The sequence below is a fragment of the Onychostoma macrolepis genome, chromosome 05 (genome assembly GCF_012432095.1).
Source record: "Onychostoma macrolepis isolate SWU-2019 chromosome 05, ASM1243209v1, whole genome shotgun sequence".
Classification (NCBI taxonomy): Eukaryota; Metazoa; Chordata; class Actinopteri; order Cypriniformes; family Cyprinidae; genus Onychostoma; species Onychostoma macrolepis.
The window spans coordinates 35,045,787-35,053,648 of record NC_081159.1 but is presented as its reverse complement, the minus strand read 5'-3'; the positions used below and the strand labels follow the sequence as shown (position 1 = coordinate 35,053,648).

Here is a 7,862-nt window from a genome sequence, read left to right as displayed (position 1 = left end):
ATGGCACTTTTTGTGTTGTGCATTCAACGTCTATAATGATAAATCTTTTAATTGTTTATTTGGGGCATTTAAAGTTTTTTTTATCAGAAAATGTTGATACAGAATTATTAAAACAGACAAAAATATAAACATTTCTTTGGGAAAAAAGCAAATGTGTTACCTCAGTATGCTTTTGCAGTATGTTTACCATATTTAATGTGCGTAGACTTTACCTTGAAATGAGCATGTTAAAATAAAATTGTAAGGATTAAAAAGTACTGAAAAAAGTAGGCCTACTGTTTTTCTTCAGAAATATAATATGCAAATAAGTAACATGTACAAGCAGTCAGTTTAAATTGTACTAGAATAAAGTACAAATACCCCTAAATAATACTTAAGTACAATGAAGTAATTAAAGTATTTTACACCCCTTACACCCTGCATCAAACACTGATGAAACTAAAGCTATACATATTAGAGTTTAAAGTTTTGTCACAGTATATTTCTGTAAATAAATATAAATTACCATTCAACCTTTCATTTAATAATATACATGTTGTAACGAGGTGAAGAGTCACACGACAAGGGGAAGTCAATAAATGCCCGGAGGGTGAGTTTATTGAAGGGTTTTTAGAGTGCAAACGTGTTTTAGTGTCATGGGGTTATTACCATTTCTAAGGCTTTGGGACTCCAGCAAACCATGGTCAGAGCCATTATCCACAAATGGAGAAAACTTGGAACAGTGGTGAAGCTTCCCAGGAGTGTCCGGCCTACCAAAATTACTCCAAGAGCGCAACAACGATTCATCCAGGAGGTCATAAAAGAACCCAGAACAACATCTAAAGAACTGCAGGCCTCACTTGCCTCAATTAAGGTCAGTGTTAATGATTCAATAATAACAAAGAGACCGGGCAAAAACAGCATCCATGGGAGAGTTCCAAGGCAAAAGCCATTGCTGACCAAAAAGAACACAAAGGCTCGTCTCACATTTGCCAAAAAATATCTTGATTATCCCCAAGACTTTTGGGCAAATATTCTGTGGACTGATGCGACAAAAGTTGAACTTTTTGGAAGGTGTGTGTCCTGTTACAATCTGCCGTAAAACCAACACAGCATTTCATAAAAAGAACATCATACCAACAGTCAAACATGGTGGTGGTAGTGTGATGGTCTGAGGCTGCTTTGCAGCTTCAGAACCTGGATGACTTGCCATAATTGATGGAACCATCAATGATGGAAAATCCTGAAGGAGAATGTCTGGCCATCTGTTCGTGACCTCAAGCTGAAGCGAACTTGGGTTATGCAGCAGGACAATGATCCAAAACACACCAGCAAGTCCACCTCTGAATGGCTGAAGAAAAACAAAATGAAGACTTTGGAGTGGCCTAGTCAAAGTCCTGACCTGAATCCTATTGAGATGCTGTGGCATGACCTTAAAAAGGCAGTTTATGCTCGAAAAACCCTCCAATGTGGCTGAATTACAACAATTCTGCAAAGAAGAGTGGGCCAAAATTCCTCCACAGCGCTGTAACATACTCATTGCAAGTTATCACAAACGCTTGATTGCAGTTGTTGCTGCTAAGGGTGGCCCAACCAGTTATTAGGTTTAGGGGGCAAGCACTTTTTCACACAGGGCCATGTGAGTTTGGATTTTGTTTTCCCTTCATAATAAAAAACTTCATTTAAAAACTGCATGTTGTATTTACTTGTGTTATCTTTGATTAATATTTAAATTTGTTTGATGATCTGAAACATTAAAGTGTGACAAAAAAAAAAAAAAATCAGGAAGGGGGCCAACACTTTTTCACACCACTGTATATGGTAAGATGTTTTCTTTAAGTTTTCCTCTTTCATGGATAGATAGTTTCATCTTGCTGTGTAAATGTGTTTAACTTCTTCATATTGTTCAATCTTTTAATCTTTGGTAGTGAATCGCACTGACTCTGTCATGAGAAGTGAATCACAGTTGCAAGGCATGTGATTGGCTGCTCATTACTGTTGTCACACATTCATGTGCACACGCTCCATTAACTCAGGATCAAGCCTGAGTTGGCAGAGAAAGTTGATGATCAGCTTCATGGTACCAACAAAGCCAGATTGAACTGGTATGGTTTTGTCAACTCAAAACTAATCCTGTAACCCTGAGTTTGTTCAGCCACCATCATGGTACAGGCCTCAGGTGATTTACCATAGAAATATGATGTTTTTGTAATGTTTATGACTGTTATAGCACCAGCTGTGGTCCTATCTCCCTAAAACTTTGCATGCTTTTTAGAATCACCTGTCGCATGTGCTCAGCAGGTGTCGTGAAGTTTTGAGTTTTTGTTTAGACTTTATAGGCTTTTTGGGTATATTTGGACAGGCCCCTTTTCTAAAGGACCCTGTTATAGCTTCCCAAAGGGTAAATTTCAACATGTTTTTCATAATTATTGACCTAGAGCAGGGGTCACTACACTTGATCCTGGAGGGCTGGTGTCCTGCAGAGTTTAGTTCCAACTTGCCTCAACACACCTGCCTTGAAGTTTCAAGTATACCAAGCAAGACCTTGATTAGCTGGTTCATGTGTGTTTAATTAAGGTTAGAGCTAAACTCTGCAGGCCCTCCAGGAACAAGTTTGGTGACCCCTGACCAAGAGAGTCCAGAGAATTGCACTGTGGTGGTTTTTTCCAGATTGAGCAAAAAACCTAGGACTAGTTCACATCTTCTCAACATCTTCTTTTGCACATCTTCTCAATCATTTAAAACACTTGCCAGCAGTGGTTCTAGAGGCAAAGTTGTTCGGAACAAGGAGGTCTATCATATGATACGAATATCACATGTATGTGCAGAAAACCACCAGACACTTGTGGTACTTTGAACCAAGACTTTTTTCATGTTGATAGGACAAATGGTTGCCTATTTATAGCCATTTTTATGTTTTTACCCTCTTATAGCGCCACCAAGTGGTATCATTATTGATATTCACTCTCCAGAGAATCTTTCTGCACTGGTTTGGTTTCCGATCGGGCGAAAAACCTAGGACTAGTTCGCAAAAGTAAGTTTTTCAAAAAATACGAAATACCCCAAAATTTTGCCAGGCTCATGATGGTATCTGAGGCATGTGTTTTGTCCGGCATGAACCAAGGATTCCAACGACATTAGACACTTGAGCCTGCGACTGGCAGTTTAGGAGTTATGAGCGATTTTGTACTTTCGACCGCTGTAACGCCCCCGTCAGGTCGATTGGGGCGAGCCTCAGTCATGTTGTAGGTGGTGTGAGTACTACCATCCCTCCAAGTTTCAAGTCTCTATGACTTACGGTTTGGTCTGCACGATAAGTTTTACGTGGAAATCGCTCATCCATGACCATTCTAACAATTACAATAGGGTTTCAGCGCTACGCACTTGAACCCCTAATAATAACAATATTATGACCATTTTCTGTTACTCAAACAGTAGCCTACATATACTGATTTGAACTGTAATGCACAAAGACTGGTCTCACTATATCCTTAATAATATTTTTTGTATTGACTTGGTGCCAAATTAAGTACCAGTTTAAGCTACCTTTGATTTACTGTACAGTAATATAGTAATGTCAATTTACAAAGAGGCACCATTCATCAAGTCTCTTGCTGCACATTCTCACTGAGGGCTAAGCACTTCTGAGAATGAAATCCTAGAACCGCCCCTGGTTTTTAGTATTTAGGCCTCAAATTTCTATAGATGAAATTAATGGGGAAAATATTTCCAGAACTGAGGCAGCTGAAAAAATGTTGCTATAAAAAGGTAGTTACACACCTTTTGTGGGATCTGACCAAGAGCCGAAGCAATAGTGTTTGCTCTTTCCAATGTCAGATTGCTGATCATGGAACCCAATGAGAAAACAACAAAGCCATGATCTCCTGAGCTCTGAATAAACTCCTCCAGTCTCTAAAAGACATATACTGTCACACACAAGCTGGAAGCAAGACTTGAAGAGGCATATATGTGACATATTTACACAAAAAATAACAATCATGGGGAAATAATGTGTAACTCTATCAAAAGTTGAGTGTTCATTCTCATTCAGAACCTACAGAAAACAATGCACACTTGAACTGCTCTGTATTTCTACCAAGGTTCTGATGGTTTTCATAGCCTACATTGCTCCTGCTGGTAGATGGTCCTGTACAAGCTGGATCCAAAAAGCATTTTTTTTTGGTTCAAAAGTAGCAGTATATTCTGACAAGATGGTATTTATTGCAAACAAAATGAATTGTAAATATTTCATTATATTATATTCATCCTCATCCGCAGAATTTCATGTCACTGTAAAGAATATTTTCAATATTTGAGTTTGGGACTGTGCATTGTCCATCAGTCACATATCATGTCAGGGTGTCATTTTTCCGGAGGTCCAAAATAATTAATCATACAGCGTTAACAGCTCTGTTGTACTGAATTACAAAAGAAAGTCAAATTATTACCCTCAAAACTGAAAACTGAACTGATTTTCCATCAAAAATCTCATGTGAAAGTGCCATATGCAGTTCAAAAAATGGGACTGATACTGCAAATCCATTGCATCTTTTGAGGTCTGAGCCAAATCAGATCCCTCACCATACATACATCCACTGGCATAAAATTACAATGTTACTTGATCTATTTGTGTAAATATTCCTTGTAACATTTTAAATTACAAAGAATCAAGAATATTCCAGAAAAGCAGATATTCCAAAATAATATATGGCAAACCTCCGGCAGAGGCTTGGCAGGTTTGCAGTGTAGTCCTCCAACAAATTAAAAATTCAGAAAAGTCAGAATCAACCAATCCAATTTCATATTCTGCAAGTTCTGCTTATATGAACCCGGAATCACATATCCCTGCTGAGAGAAAAACAATAACAACAAAAACAAACAAACAAACAACTCTGAATTCTGAGAACAACTCAGTATAATTTTTATATTTAATTTTTTCCACATTAATTGAACCTTTATCTAGTAAACAAATATGTGGTGGGGCACATTGTAACAGCTGTAACATGACCATATGACAGCTTAATATAGAATACAAAATTTACTTTTTCGGTAACACTTTATTTTAAGGTCTCTTAACTAGTTGCTAATTAGCATGCATATTAATAGAATATTAGCCATTTATTAGTAGTAATTAAGCACATATTAATGCCTTATTCTACATCCCTAATCCTATCCAATACCTAAATTTAACAACTACCTTACTAACTATTAATAAGCAGCAAATTAAGAATTTATTGAGGGAAAAGTCGTAGTTAAGAGTTAATAAGTGTTCCCTATTCTAAAGTGTTACCACTTTTTTAAATAAAAAATTTAAATGTCATTTTTTTTTTTTTTAAGAATTAATGAACACATTGCAACCAGGGCCCTATGCTTGGGACAGCCCTGATCGAAACACACAGGTTTACAGCATAGATGAGATGAACAACACTCCCCTCCCTCCACACACAGCTCTCACACAACAGGAGACGAACAGATTACATTTCTTAAAATAATCATTTCTCAATATTGACTCTCTGTTTTTATTCACCTGTTTCTTATGGTTTCTTAAAAACGTTCATGAAAGTAAGTAACCTTAAGATCTAAACTTGGAGATTAAAATAATAGCAGACTTGTCTCATTTTAAATAAACATTAAAAAGTGAGATTTAAAAATGTCTTCTGCCAAAAATGTACTTTTTGCTATGGTAAAATAAACTCAAAAACGCAAATAAATTCCATGATACAAACAGAGCTAAAACCACTGCTGTTCGACAGTATATTATTTAGGCTAGTAAAAACTTTGCCTATACGTGTTTTTCATTATAATTAATTTCGTTATAATTTCATTCATGATTACTCATAAAGTCAGTAAAAGTCATAAACTCATAAATAAAAATATTACCCAATATTTCAGTGTAGAGTCGATCAAATGTAAACTTTGCGCTCAGTTGGAATATAGTCGTATGCATGATATAGAGGAGCATGTTTTCAACTCTCTCTGTGAAGCTCATATTGTCGGTGAGGTGATCATGCAAAGCGGATGCAGGAACATAGGACAGCGGTGCAGGCATCTGACCACAAACCCTACGTTCCATTCGGAAGGGCTCATCCCTATGCCCTAATCCCTTCAAAGGGTTTACCCTCCAGAGTGAGAGCTTCGAAGGGTTGAAGGGTGTAGGGGACCAAACAACTGGTTCTTGAAGTGCCCTTCTGCGTCATCATCTCGTGCCCACACGGAGGCGCCGTCATCATGGAAAGAATCAGCACAAAGAATCATGGGGTCCTGAAGTGTCCATCAGTTGTACCCTTTGAAATCCTTCATTCCGAAGGGCCCTTTGAAGTGGCCAGTTTTGAGCACTTCGGTTTGGAAGGACCCTTCAATATGGTGGCCATGATTGTTTTCACTCCGAAGTGCCCTTCGGAGGGCGATATATCCCGTTTGGAATGCACCGAAAGCCACTCGAAAGTATAAGCGATCATTGGGGCAGAGACAGGACGTGCAGGATATTCAGCTTCTGTACCATTAGGTCACCGAATGCCGTCGCCAGATCAGATAAAAGTACATCATAATGAGATTCATGAAGCGTGTGTAAAAGATCCTCATGAAACATGGGGCGAATTCCAAAAGGAAGTGAGCATCCCTATGCCCTACTTCCTTAAAAAGGGCAGAACCCTTGAAGTGTATTCTTTGAAGGGTGGAGGGCATTACTGTCTCCTAAGCATTTGGAACTCCCTTGGTGAAGGGAATGAAGGACAAAATGTTACCTTGACAACGCTGCGCATGCGTGCAGCATTCAGCGCTCCAACAATTGTTGCAAATAAATATTTCTTCTTATTGTTATTATTTTATTCAAATACTGTCTAATTGTGTCTTATTTACTATTAAACTTTTTCAAACTAAACTTGCTTAAACATGCTTACAATACAGTCTTAAATCATATTTCTATCACTGACGAAAATATTTTGTATTACATAAAAATAAAGACAAATTTAATTAGCTTATTCTACTTACGTTTACATGTAAAGTCAAAATAAACCCCAACTTTGCTTTAAAATGCATCACTAGGTCTCCTAACTGAAGATCACATGATTAGAAAGGGAAATCACTTCCGTGAAGTGACCATCGTATGTCCCCTTCGCTAACAGACTTCTGGAAGGGCCCTTCGTGAAGGGAATTAGTTGTTCACTTTCGTTTAGAATGTCCCTACAAATGGCGTCCCAAATGGCGTTCCAAAAAAGCCGTTTGGAATTCGCCCCATGGCCTTGGATGCGTCATCACAGAGCGCCATGAACTTGGACATCACTCGCCAGAACATGAAGACTTTCTCGTATTTTGTGGCTGTGTCATTCATCCAGAAATGAATGAACTCCACACGGCAATGGCCTCTTCTTTCTCTATGCTGACTCTAAACGCTTTCGAACCGCTCCTTCCATGTGTGTGGTACAGTAGGTGATGCAGAACTGACCAGAACGTCACACTGTGGTTATGATCGACCAGCGCGTCAATGATCGCACGCATGCTATACCAGTGGCTGTACTCGCCTGGAAACACCAAAACCTTGCCAGCATGACCAGCCTCTACTCCATACAACAGTAAAAACACAAAGAATGTTGCAGATATCACGGTGAAATGTTGCTTCTGGATAAGTGCAACGTGTGATCTGGGGAACGAGGAATACGGTGTGCACAAAAGAATTTGGGCAAAGTTCGTGTTGTATTTCAGCGTTGTCCTCGGTCCACCTTTTTCCTAAGCCCCATGAAGATTTGCGCGAATTATGGGAGTAACTTCCGTCAAAAAAAACTAAACAAAAAAAACTGTAAACAAAGTTTCGCTCTATGTACGCAAATAATAAGATTTTCACAAACTGGTTTAATGAGGTGAGATTCTACTCACCCTGTAACCAT

General features: G+C 38.5%; 1 pseudogene; it reads right to left on the bottom strand.

The window, feature by feature from the left end:
* Positions 1-5,344: 5,344 nt before the first annotated feature.
* On the bottom strand, positions 5,345-7,862 carry LOC131540800 (UDP-glucuronosyltransferase 2B4-like; annotated as a pseudogene).